The following is a 13,605-nucleotide window of genomic DNA, read 5'->3' as shown; positions in this document are numbered from 1 at the left end:
AGGGGAAACTCTCATGCGGATATTGACCACATTTTTGTGAGCAGACATCTGGCAGCCCTAATAACCTTGTTTGATGTACTCAAGTGTACGGCTAGTGATCATAACCTGCTGGCCCTAAAATGGAAGACTCGCCTAACTGGAAAACTATATATGCCAGCGAAAGTGGAAACTAATAGCCAATAAAATCTCCTCAAGCTATCGGTGGCCTCCCTGTTGAAGATCACGCAGTACTATCAAAAAGAGGGAGCTGATTAGGGCCAGAAGAACGCCCAACCACCACCAGACTACCAACCACTTTTAGCTCCATACCTTTCGTCCAGCAATAAGCCCAGACGCAGTACCCACTCTTTCACCCACGTGTATTGTGGAGAACTGGTGGAGAAAAGACGTTTGCTGAGGAAAACGAAAAGGCTACTGCGTGCACATCCGTCATCAGAAAACCAAGACCGATTCAACAAGGTTCGGCTTACCTACAAATCTTGGGTCAGGCATTACCGATTAACCTTATATCAACAGGATGCGGAAGCCATGCTGAAGCATGTTTGTGGCCACCACCCTCGAGAATTCTCGTCACTTCTGAGATCCACATCTTCCCCCCTGGAGGAACCAGTGATAAATCCAATCAGTGAGGAAGTTTGGACGAACTTTTAGAAAACCCTCTTCCAAGCACCTTCGGCGTTACACCCCTCGGGGCCAATATTCAACTGGAGCCTTGGGTTGACTTGAGTAATGAAGTAGAGATAAAGAAGGTCCTTCGTAGACTCAAACCATCAAGAGCACCTGGCCCGGATGGAATCACCAACCTGGACCTTAAACAAAATCTGACTGAATGGTCCACGCTGATGGCAGCAATCCTCAAACGATGTACGAATACAAGGTCAACCCCGCTCTCATGGACCACATCGATTGTGGTGCCCTTATTCAAAAAGGGGTGCAAAGAGGAGCCAAAGAACTATCGCCCCATAGCACTGATGGATACTATCGGCAAAGTCTTTGGAACATTATTGCTACAATATTTTCAGCGATGGGCAATCCAGGCTCTGTGTACTGACCCGTTCCAAACGAGGTTCACTAAAAACAATGGAACATCGACTAACATCATGTTTCTGAGTGCACTGAAGAGTAAAGTTCTCGGCGGAGGGCTTTGCGTCTTCATGGCCTTCATTGACCTGGCGCAAGCGTTTGACCAGGTCAATAGAGCGATTCTGTGGGAAAAACTGGAACACTGGAACTGCCCCAAAGAAATAACTCAGCCTATTCGAGCTCTCCATCAAAACACTAAGCTGCGTGTGAGATTAAATCAAGCAGGCTTATTATCAGCAGAAATCCCAGTGGGAAGAGAAGTGAAGCAGGGCTGTCCACTAGCCCCGGGCCTTTTTATTGCGTATATTGGCGATTTTAAGGACTCTGAATCATCCATCCGCGCCTTTCCGCCATCAATGGGGGAGCAAAAAATCACAAGGCTGTTATACGCAGACGATATGATCCTAATGGACTTGACACCGATAGGCCTTCAGCGCCAATTAGACAATCTGGCTGCCTATACCCGAGCGAACGATCTCACAATCAACGTATCAAAAACCAAGATTCTAGTTATGGAAAAAGTAAAACGACCAAAAGAAAAATTGTCTTGGTACTTGGACGGGGTCGTACTCGAAAAGGTACACAACTTTAAATACCTGGGAGTCACTTTGGATTGCTCAAGCATCAACGCCATCTTGCAACGCACCCTAATGGATAAAGTAAAAAAACTAGCAGCCCAGGCCCGTGCATTGGACAAAAAATGTGCCCGCTTCTCTTTGCTGCCGATGATAAGATTTTACCGTGCAAAAGTGGTCCCTTCTCTTACTTACGCAGCGGAAGCCCTTCCACACACGCCGGCTAGCCCCTGGCCTAAACTAGAAGGGTACTTCTGGCATACAGTCCTGGGCCTGCCGAAATCAACATCTATGCTACTGCTCAGAAGGGAGCTAGGCCTTCTTTCTCTCGGAGGGACCACCGAGATCAAAAACATGATGTTTTTCCGGAAAACGTTGCTCCCGGACTGTTCGCACCTATTAGCAATAATATGATCGGAAACCTTGGGCTTGCGCTGCAGGGTGCTAAAATCCTGGGAAACTTTGTGTAAACTGAAACTATGGGAAATTCATTCATCGGAGGCTGAGCTCATCCGAAATCCGAAAAAAATTTAAAAGAAAATGGCTGAGCTCGACTGGATTAAGACCTTGGATAATGCAGCAAAGGCCAAATCAGTTAGACATCTCCCGCCTCATCTGAGCAAATTAAACACGATTCCAAATTACCTGAGTAAATTCCCAAGTAAAGCAGCTAGAAACGTGTTCTTGAGGGCGCGCCTGAATCTTCTGGAAACCCAGGAGATCTTAGCACTTAGGGGGCTAAGTAACTCAAAGAGTTGCCGTTTCTGTACAAATGAAGAAGAGGTTGAAACCATACGCCACCTGTTACTCAACTGCCCAGGGACAAAGGTAATAGGCGAAAAATGTCTGCTACCGCATGTATCGGCCTCCTACACTAGGGAAGAGGAGCTATGGTGGGGCCGTTTAATAAGTGCCGAAAGGACTACGTGGACAATTGCGACCTCCCAAACTCTGAAACACATTTTGGCCCTATGAAACAGAGCCTGGTTTTAAAACAACAAAACTTCAAATGGGATGTAAACTAGACTTTCCTTTGTTTTCTTTCTGCTGGTACATTGCTCTCTTCTGCATATACGCTCTTCCTTTACTTGAATTTTAAATTTAGATTTTCAATTGAATTTCGAATTTATGTCTTCATTAATTTGATTAAATTCAAGTAAATAAATAAATAAATAAAATATTGTGGCTTTCAGACTACATCTACCCAGCTCCTTGAATCGTTTACATCCAGCTTTTCATTCATCCCTTCTACGTTCTTGGGTACCAGATTCATACAGCCGATAAAAGAAGGGATTCCTCACCACAAATACGATAGAGCCTGGGGAATATGAGGTGCATTTGTGACTCCAGAATTCGCGAGGGAAGGCTCCAGTATTTGGTGAGTTGGAAAGGATATTCGAAATCTGAGAACTCCTGGGTACCTAGCTCTCACGTCAAGGCCCCTCGCATGATCAGTAATCTCCATTGCTTACATCCGGGCAAACCTGGTACCCCCAGGTATAGGAGGGGGGATACTGACACATAGCACCCTTCCTGGCACTTATGAAGGAGATGGACTTTTCGCCATTAGCATTCCGCCACGTCTTCCCAGACCGTGACTTGTCGGTCTAGTGTTTTCCAAGATGGTCGCTGCCTGCCTAAGCAAAACCATTCCATTCTATGGACGGAGCGCGCTGCAACCCATTGCCTTCCTTCCTGGGTAAGACCCTTGTCCCGTTACTCTCTGCTTGTACTCCACTACCCTTTTCTCTGTCCTCCTGCTCTTGATCTCCATCTTGGGGCACAGAGGTCTGTAACCTTTTTTCCTGGTCTCCACCCTTGCTCTTTTCTCTGCCTGGCTGTCGCTTTCAGGTCAGTCTCCATTCTCCCCTGGTTTCTCTCGAATCGCTCTGTGCGGCACCAGCTTTGGATCTCCCTGTTATTTCTTATGCCCTGTGCCTTGCTGTATCTCCTCTCTCCCAGTTCCTATTCATGCATACTGGTTGGGACAAGGAACAGCTGAAACATACTCCAGGGAACACTTCTTGCAAGAGACTACCCAATCAACAACTCTGGGGTTTTTTGAGCCATCAGACTTTTTCCTCAGCCGGGTTGCCCAGAGGAGGGGCCTTTTGCCTGGGCTGTACTCTAAACAGGCATAGTGGCTTCCCCTCATGGCAGGCCATATCTTTATAAAGAGAGGAAGACTTCGAAGAAGAAGAAAGACAAGGACATATCCTGTGCAGAATCCTCTCCACTTTCATTGGAAGGAGACTCAGGTGAGGATCATAGGGAATCGCTGTCAGAATGCAACAAATTATAAAGGCACACAGCGTCATAAGGGACATACATTACATAGGTTACAGATCCAGCTGGCTGGTTGGTGTGACCCTATACGTATACTGCCTGTTCCATAAGGGATGCCTGGCCATTGGTCCCAGCTCCTCCTGTCCCGTCTTCTTCCATGTGGGATTCTTCTTTGCACGTCATCGGGCACCAGGCTCCTTATTGGAAATAATAAGCACAAATCATAACATTCCCTATGTGTGGCCTAATGTGCATCTGGTACTGCAGACATGGGCGCAGAGGATACTTTCGAGGTCAAGCTAACTTGCAAACCCCAGCTGAATCCCAGACACATCAGTGCCTTCCCAAACCTTCTTAACCTGGTTCTAGGTTTGTTACTTTTTCCCCCCTGGCACCTCGCAGCAGAAATCAAAGGACATTGTGAACTTATCTGTCTGCTGTGATCCCTCTGATAGATTTGCGATCTAACAGTTTTATGATCGGTCATCTGGGGCTGACTGGTCCCTTGAATGCTGGGGTCTCGGGATGGGGGCGCTATAACTTAGGGTTTGGACTGATGCAAGTCGGAGGCTCGTGCCCTCTTTTTCGTTGGATAACTGTTCACAGGGAGCTCATGGCATTGAAGGGGCACATTCCTTCTGGGTCACAAGTGCTAACAGTATGACACAATGAGAGATTTATGAATCTCTGCAGGCTCGGCCTTTCTCACTGCTGCCCAAGCTGCAACCCGAGCATGCATTCACACATGCATCTCTACGTTCTGTGCGCGGGTCTACTGTCATGGCTGCAGCATGGTGCCCGGCCTCTATTTCAAGATGGCGTTTCATTCCTAGTGCAATCTACACCCAATTATATACTAACCTAACCATAATGCAGCTCCCAACGACACCCTCCTGCCCCTATAAATTTCACAAGCAACTGCAACACACTCTTAGGCCATGGCTGCATCCAGAACCTCTTGGGGACCTGGGACGAACGCCCCAGCTTCCCAACACTTGGTACCATCTAAAAGCGAAACAAAAGAAAGTTACTTTGAGGCAGTATCTCCAGCGTTTGAAAGAAAGACAAGGTGGTCCAAAAAAAGACATGTTCCTAAACTCAGACATGAATGCTTCACTTGAAGATGTGGAAGTAGTTTACTCATTTTGGTACAACTTTGATTCCTGGGTAGAGGGCTCCTATTTGGATGAAAAAGAGAAAAGAAAGGCTGAATGTTGGGATGAGAGAAGGTGGATTGCGAAGCAAAACAAGAAAGCCAAAGTGAGTGCAAACACAGTTGGACACAGGCACTGTGCATACACTGACTTCCACCCTCCCCCACCTGGTGTATACAGGGCAAGTGAACCTAACAGAACCTCCAATGACTTTAAGGATGTCTTCTGCCCCTTCAGTGCACAAAAGGGCAAGCAAGAGCTTAGATAGCATGTGTCCAAAAAACACTGCTCCCTAGGGATGACCACCAGTGGTGAAGTATCCAATGAAGTCCTGGTCACCTTGCCGGACCACTAATGAGCATCACCGGAGGTGGAGGAAAAGAACTGGGCTCGCCCCATGCCATCAGTGCAGGAAAGAAGGTAGTGACAGCCTCATGTAGACATGCTACCTCAATGGAGAGCCCCTTTTGGGTTACAAGCCATCAGGGTCTGGATGAACTGGGCGATGTGTTTGACCCAGGAATGAAGGACTACCAGGTTAATTGTAGGACGATTGTTTTAGATAGCTAGTGAGGTGGGTCTCAGGACTTGAATGCACTCTCTGCTGTAATGTTAGCCTATATTTGATGCATATGTCTGTTCGTTTTGTTGTTATGGAAGAGGAGTGTGGTGATGTCCCATTTAAGGTTACAAGTCATGACCACGTCATGACGTGCTCCTAATAAAAGGAGCTCCAGCAGGCATGTGCGGTAGTGGTGGGGCAGACTCCATGAATGGCATTTTTGTCTCTATGTCTCATTGCTTGCAGGTCGATGGTGTGTGATCATGGTACTGCAGCACCCCAGCTGATCTGCGTGATCACAGATCTGTAAGCTGAGCCTGGATGCCTCCAGGAAACTGTCCAGGTGTGTGACCACGGCCACCTTGACATACATGTCAACCCTTCCGATTTAGGCGGGAGACTCCTGGTTTTTCCTTGAAAAATCGTGCTATTTTTCACGTTCTCCCACCTAAAAAAATGGTAGCCCTGTCACAAAGTGGTATAGGAATAAACACAAACTTGGATTATTGTTGTGCTCACAAGACTGCTTTATTTAACTTTCAGAGAGTCCTCGCTCCCTCCTCCGAGCCGTCATCTCACAGCCCAGCTCTCTTCCGCAGTTGTCTGTAGAACAAGGAAAAAAGCAGGAGAAATGTCCAAATTGCTCCTGGTGGGTCAGTTTCCTTATTGGAGTTCAACGTCCTAGTTGACAAACAATGGTAGGAACAAAACTCTTGGAGTTGTGGGGGGGATTATGTCCCTCAGTTGAGTGGGAGCCTGTCAATTCTTACGACTCCCTGACCTCTCTGAATTCTAGGTTTGTGGTCGGCGTCACAGGCTCCTTTCTCTGATGCGGCGTGGACCTCCTCCTTCACACACACTCTCAAATTAACTTGTGTATAGGCGCGTTATAAATGCCATATCATATCATAACCTCCACTGCACTCACTTCCTTCTAACCCCAACGCGGGTTAATGATACGGCATCCCGTTCTGCCATGGAAACGCTCCTCTTTCTCTCCGGTCTCTCCCTCAGTACGCCCACACAAACACCTTCGGCTCATCTTCTTCCTGAATAGAGGAAAGCACCCATCAGTCTCACGTCCTCTTTTCTCATTCCCCAGCCGTCCCATCAATCATGCACCCTTGCAGTCTTTGCCATCCACCCTCTACAGTCCAACTGACTCGCTGCTCTGTGCTGCCTTCACCCCATTGTGTGTGTCCATGTTTTCCCTCAGCTGGGTCCCTTTGTTCTCCGCCACTTCATCACAAGCCCCAATGCATTTCTGTGGGAAAATGTATGTCTCCCGATTTATCTGACAAAAACTCCCTGCTGGGTTCATCGGGATGTTGGCATGTATGCCTTGATAAGCCTGGGTGCCCCCGGCAACAGGTTCCCGCGGAATTGTACGAACGGACCGAAAAAAAAGGTCTGACTGCACAAAAAGTCCGAAAAATGCATACCACCAAAGGTTCGAACACCAAAAGTCCAAAAGTTCGAACCTTTGGTGGCATGCATTGTAGGTTAGTAAAAAAAAAAAATGCGGGGGTGCACCCTGCAACACCCTGCTCACCATACCATACAGTATATTGAGCGAGGATGGAGGGGACACACCTGCTGCACATCCGACATTGGAAGAAAAAAAAACGCAACACCCCGCTCACTATACTGTGCGGTATAGTGAGCGGGGTTTTGCGGGGGACAACCCTGCAGCACCCCAGAGAAAAAAAATTCATAAATAAATAAACGGGGGGTGCGTGGTTGTCCCCCACAACACCCCACTCAATATACTTTACAGTATAGTGAGCGGGGGGTGCGTGGGAAACCCCTGCAGCTGCACGTAAAAAATAAATAAAAAGAAAAGGACCCTGCAGCGCCGATTGCCGATCAGGAAGTGAAAGGAAACTGGCGCTGCAGGGACACAGCGTGAAGAAAAGGTAAGTAGGGTTTGTCTATGTTGGGGGTGTGGGTGGGGGGTGTCGTGGGTGTGGGTATGTAGTGATTTGCCGTGTTTGTTCGCATGGAAAATGTACGAACATTTGGTGGTGCATACATTTCCCATGCAAACTTTTTCATTACAGACTTTTCCGTGATGGAAAAATCACACAGATCTGCTTCCCATTGTGTGAATACAGCAACCTTAGCCATGCTGGCATAGCCCTCTACTCACACACTTTTGGCGGGTGTCAACTGCCTTGTAAACAGCGGACTCACCCGCCAAACCTCAAGTATGCTAGTACTGTTCAATGGGATCTCACCCGCCACAAACAAAATCGGGTGTTTTCATCCGCTTTGGTGTCACAAAAGATTGAGAGTTATGCCTGCTGGGTGCCCCTGCAGTGATCCGGCTGGCCTGTGTGACCACAGGTCCAGCCACAACAATGGCCAGTATGCAGATCTTTATGTCGCTTAAGGGTGCTATGTGCTGCAAGGGAGCGCTGGCTGCTAGATCAAGCAACAGTGGATTGGGAGTGTTCCTTGGTCCATAATTATTCCTTTGCTTTCCTGGGCTTCTTTTCCCTTGCATAGTGGTTGAAAGATGGATGTCACCTATGGAGTGTGGTTGGTGGTATGTTTTGTGCTGCTCCTCCACCACGGCCCTTCTTACTTGTATCTTGAAGTTCCTTGTGGATTCTTTTCTGCTTGTCACCAAATTGAGTGGTTAAATGAGGATTGATTAGTTGGGGCCAGCTGTCAGAAATTCCAGGTAGCTATACTATGCATATATACAGTGACTTTAAAGTTTAAGTTACACATAAGTTGCAAAGCCTATAACCTACTAACCAAAAAAGCTCAAACTTTCTGCATACGTAGACCACTGAAAAATCTCACACAACCACCTCTCGCAACGCAAGCCGCATGCACTTCACCACACTGCAACAACACATAAACCACCCCCACAACACACAAGGCCAGCTTCGATCTGATACTTGCACCAAAGCTCATCGCACTGTGTATACCGAGATGAAGCTGCCAACAGAACACCAACTCTCTCACTATCCTACTCCCTCTACACCCCATTAACCTACCCCGCCTTTTTCCCTTTGCAGACCAGCCAGAGCACATGCGGACCAACTCTGTTGGTGACGGGTGCGCGGTACAAATACCTTTAACATGACTATATTACATAGAGAGATCACCACCAGTCATCCTCATGCACTCCAGCTCAGGCCCCAAATTGACAAATTCAGCACACTCACACACCAAGCAGTGAACATTCTCCTAAGCTAACGGCCATATTTTTGCTCCAATATTCTATCAGCATTCATAACTGGCTAGCAGGACAACAGTCGCATCCTGTTAAAAGTCTAAGGCCTCTCATACCTCTCAACTCAATCACGTTTTAGCCTGTGTCTGTCACCCGCCATGTAATCAATGTACTCACCCGCCCAGCCCCTTCGACCATACAATCCAGCTCGCCAAACATAAAATGTGGTGTTTTCACCTGTCCTGGGAGAGCAGTGGGGCTCAACAGGCGGGTGGAAATTCTTCTAAGGCTTGATAACCTCCAGATGAGGGTGAAGTGAGGGGTATGAATTTCACTTATAATAACATAGAAAGTCCTCTTGTCACCCCCTTAAAATATATTCTGCCCGCCTAATTCGGAATAGTACAGAGACGAACACATTTTTTAGAAGCTAACATTACAGGCTACATTGAAAACATGGGGATTTCGATGGCGTTTGCAACCCATCATGGCGTACAGTCCCCGCACACTGTATGATAGCCGTTTAGCCTTCTAGATCTTCAGTCGAGCTATGTGATAGGCGCTGACTAGAGGACATAGTTGAGGAACGGAAGTTTCCGCCTCTAATACGCACTGAAAGCGGACTGCTGCAGGTAGTTGCACAACCGGTGTGCGCATGCTCCCCGCTTATTCAGTCGTCACTTCAGTTCTGTCCTTTTGCCGGTGTTCCACGCTGTGCTGTCACGAGACTCCCTTGCCTTTCGGTTGCCACCTTTAGAGGCTCATCGCAACATGTTGGGAGTTCGCCGAACTGCGTCCCGCCTGGCGGCCAGGGTTCAAAGTTCTGGACCTGGCGGTAATACCCTGACCGGTACCCTTTTCCGAACGGGACAGCCTGGATTATGCCTCAGCACCCTTTCTAGCCCTCTTTTCCGTCTGGGCCGCCACAAGCTTGCCTTAAATATATATACACGTGCTTATGCCTCAGAAGCTATCAAAGGCGCAGTCATTGGCATTGACTTGGGAACCACCAACTCGTGTGTCGCCGTGATGGAGGGCAAACAGGCCAAAGTGCTGGAGAATGCTGAAGGGGCACGCACCACCCCATCAGTGGTAGCGTTCTCGGCAGATGGTGAGCGCTTGGTGGGCATGCCTGCCAAGCGCCAGGCAGTGACCAACCCCAACAACACGCTTTATGCCACCAAGCGCTTGATAGGGCGGCGCTACGATGATCCGGAGGTGCAGAAGGATATAAAAAATGTCCCTTACAAGATTGTTCGTGCTTCCAATGGAGATGCCTGGGTCGAGGCGCATGGCAAGCTATATTCACCCAGCCAAGTGGGTGCATTTGTGCTGGTGAAGATGAAGGAGACGGCAGAGAACTATCTGGGCCATGCGGCAAGGAACGCAGTCGTGACAGTGCCTGCCTACTTCAACGACTCGCAGCGACAGGCCACCAAGGATGCAGGTCAAATAGCGGGGTTGAATGTGCTGCGGGTCATAAACGAGCCAACTGCCGCAGCGCTAGCCTATGGTCTTGACAAGGCAGACGACAAAGTTATCGCGGTCTACGACTTGGGAGGGGGCACATTCGACATCTCCATCCTGGAGATTCAGAAAGGCGTTTTTGAGGTCAAGTCGACAAATGGTGACACTTTTTTGGGAGGTGAAGACTTCGACCAGGCCTTGCTGGCTTACATTGTTAAGGAATTCAAACGTGAGTCCGGAGTGGATCTGACTAAAGACAACATGGCACTTCAGAGAGTGAGGGAAGCAGCCGAGAAGGCAAAGTGTGAGCTGTCCTCGTCTGTGCAGACTGACATCAATTTGCCCTACCTCACTATGGATGCCTCTGGACCTAAACACTTGAACATGAAGCTCACTCGTTCACAGCTTGAGGGTATCGTCGCTGATCTGATAAAAAGAACCATTGCACCTTGCCAGAAAGCAATGCAAGATGCTGAAGTCTCCAAGAGTGACATTGGCGAGGTCCTCCTGGTTGGGGGTATGACGAGAATGCCCAAAGTGCAGCAAACTGTGCAAGACCTGTTTGGCCGGGCCCCTAGTAAAGCGGTCAATCCCGATGAAGCTGTTGCAATGGGGGCTGCCATCCAGGGTGGTGTACTGGCTGGCGATGTCACCGATGTACTCCTGTTGGATGTCACACCTCTGTCTCTTGGGATCGAGACACTCGGAGGGGTCTTCACTAAACTGATTAACCGCAACACTACCATTCCAACAAAAAAGAGCCAGGTGTTCTCAACAGCAGCTGATGGGCAGACTCAAGTCGAGATCAAGGTCTGCCAGGGAGAGCGTGAGATGGCTACTGACAACAAAGTTCTTGGTCAGTTTTCCTTAGTGGGTATTCCACCGGCCCCCCGTGGTGTTCCCCAGATCGAGGTTACTTTTGATATTGATGCCAACGGAATTGTTCACGTTTCTGCCAAGGACAAGGGTACTGGGCGTGAGCAGCAAATCGTCATTCAATCATCTGGTGGGCTTAGCAAAGATGATATTGAAAACATGGTGAAAAATGCAGAGAAGTATGCCGAAGAAGACCGCCGAAGAAAGGAGCGTGTTGAAGCTGTGAACAACGCAGAGGGAATAATTCATGACACAGAAACAAAGATGGAAGAATTTAAAGATCAGTTGCCAGCCGATGAGTGCAGCAAACTCAAGGAGGAGATTGTCAAAATGAGGGATCTGTTGTCGCGTAAAGATACTGAAACTGGCGAAAGCATACGACAGGCTGCATCTAACCTTCAGCAGGCCTCGTTGAAACTCTTTGAAGTGGCTTACAAGAAGATGGCCTCAGAGAGGGAGAGTTCTGGAAGTGCTGAGCAAAGTGCTGAGCAAAATGATAAGAAGGAAGAGAAGCAGTAGACCTACTATTAAACTTTCATCGTTTGTGAATAATCTGATGTTTAGGAGTGAAAAGGAACCACCATCCTCTTGAGCAGAATTGGCAAAAGTCAGCATTTTACTGTGTTTTTGCAGTACTACATATGTATACTTTTATATGTACTTAACTCTCATTAGGTGTTTCAATCTTTAATTTCAAGGCTAATAATTCATGTGAGGTATCCCACAATCCGCTTGGTCAGTTTCTAATTGGATTACATAAGATTTATTCAGGCACTTGTTTGTAGTTTTTTAATTTGTAAAAACAAAACCTTACAATATCAAGTCTAGATCAAACTAGTGTCACTATAAGTAAACTCTTGTTTTTTTGTATGACATGGTTGAGCCAATTGAGTTGGGGCCAAATATAAACCTTATGTAGTTCCCTGGCCTGTCACTGTTGTATTATATCAAGACACGTTTGTTAGTACCATTCTGTGAAAACAATATTATAGTATTTGCCCGTGCTTCCTATCGTTTTCTGCGTTGCTACATAGTCCTGAAAAATTGGTTGGGTAATAAATTATTGATCGATGAAGTCTATGGGTTTTCAATTGTAAAGGATTGATAACCGGAGTAAGACAAAGTGAATGATGCATGGGGGCATGTTTAATTTGTACTCCAGTTACCATACCAGGTCAATAGCCACTTACGCGTTTCTGCAAAATAGAATTACGTTGTGTATGTGTGGGGTGGGACAAAAACCCCCACTAAATATAGGCTTTGAAACGTTTTTGGGGTGGCTGCGCTGCTTGCTCCCTACGGCGACTGCAGTAGTGCTATTATGCAATGGCCGCATGTCCCGCCCTGGTAAAATAAAAAAAAAACAGCGACTGTTACGTTCTTGTCGAGTTTCAAGGTGAAGTGATAGCTCAAAATGGCCGCCATGGAGCCAATTGCATTGAAGTCCCTTTTCTGATTCTGAAAGCAAATGTATCTTTGACAGCTTTCGGCGGCCATCTTGGAATGATGCAACGTCTGCGGCGACATTAAGATTAAGCTTCGTTTGCAAATATTTTCTGTCTCCAAAATATATAACCGATATAATTCTATTATTTAAATACAATAAATCTTATGTGTTTGAAAAATGTAATTCTAGGATGCACGTTATTGTAGTACGGCAATTCTTAGTTTTGTGTAAACGAGGCAGTCCACCTTCAACGCTGGCTGTTTCGGTGTGGTGGTGTTATGCAATCTTTGGTATCCCATACCGATTCGGTATCCCCTAATTTTTCGACTGTGTACGGCTCATCGAGACCAGCGGCGCTACACCAGCAACGTGAGAAGGTTAAATAACTCTTCTAGGGGCCACTACCTTCAGAGACCTTGTGTGGCCGTGAATGATGCAGACTTGCTTGTATGGGACCCCTTTCTATGAGTTGGCGGGGGGGGGGGGTGGGGGGTGTCAAGTTTACTGAAAATGGTGTCATTTTAAGCACATTGGGTCAATGGCACTCCCCTAACCATGATAGAAATTAAACACCACAGGCACGTTTCTAACGGTTTTCACCAACATGGCAATGCTGTGGTTGTGATGTGCATGGTTTGGCTTTTTCAGTTACTAGTCTATTGTGCGTGTCTAGCTGCATAGTACCATAATATCATTTAAGACAGAGTGGAGCTACAGTTGCAGTGTTTTTGAGTTGTCAGAAAGGTGGTCCTGGCCAACTGCACAGACAATAGGGACACTGAATTGGTGCTGTGACATAGTCACCTGGCGTAGCATTCCTTAGCCTACCCTCACATAATATGGTATAAGGCATACAGCTGGTGAAATATTTTTCATGGATATGAATGCGACTTGCACTATTACTAAACTGAAAAAAAGGATTGTCCCTAGTTGTTGGGTAGTTTGTTGGCCAACGTGTGTAACCATAA

General features: G+C 47.2%; 1 pseudogene; it reads left to right on the top strand.

Annotated features, from left to right (window-relative positions):
* Window positions 1-9,456: 9,456 nt before the first annotated feature.
* Window positions 9,457-12,265, top strand: LOC138567533 (stress-70 protein, mitochondrial pseudogene; annotated as a pseudogene).
* Window positions 12,266-13,605: the final 1,340 nt, after the last annotated feature.

Source organism: Ambystoma mexicanum, chromosome 2p (assembly GCF_040938575.1).
Source record: "Ambystoma mexicanum isolate Mex_15411 chromosome 2p, UKY_AmexF1_1, whole genome shotgun sequence".
Taxonomy (NCBI): domain Eukaryota; kingdom Metazoa; phylum Chordata; class Amphibia; order Caudata; family Ambystomatidae; genus Ambystoma; species Ambystoma mexicanum.
This window is presented reverse-complemented; position numbering and strand designations above follow the sequence as displayed.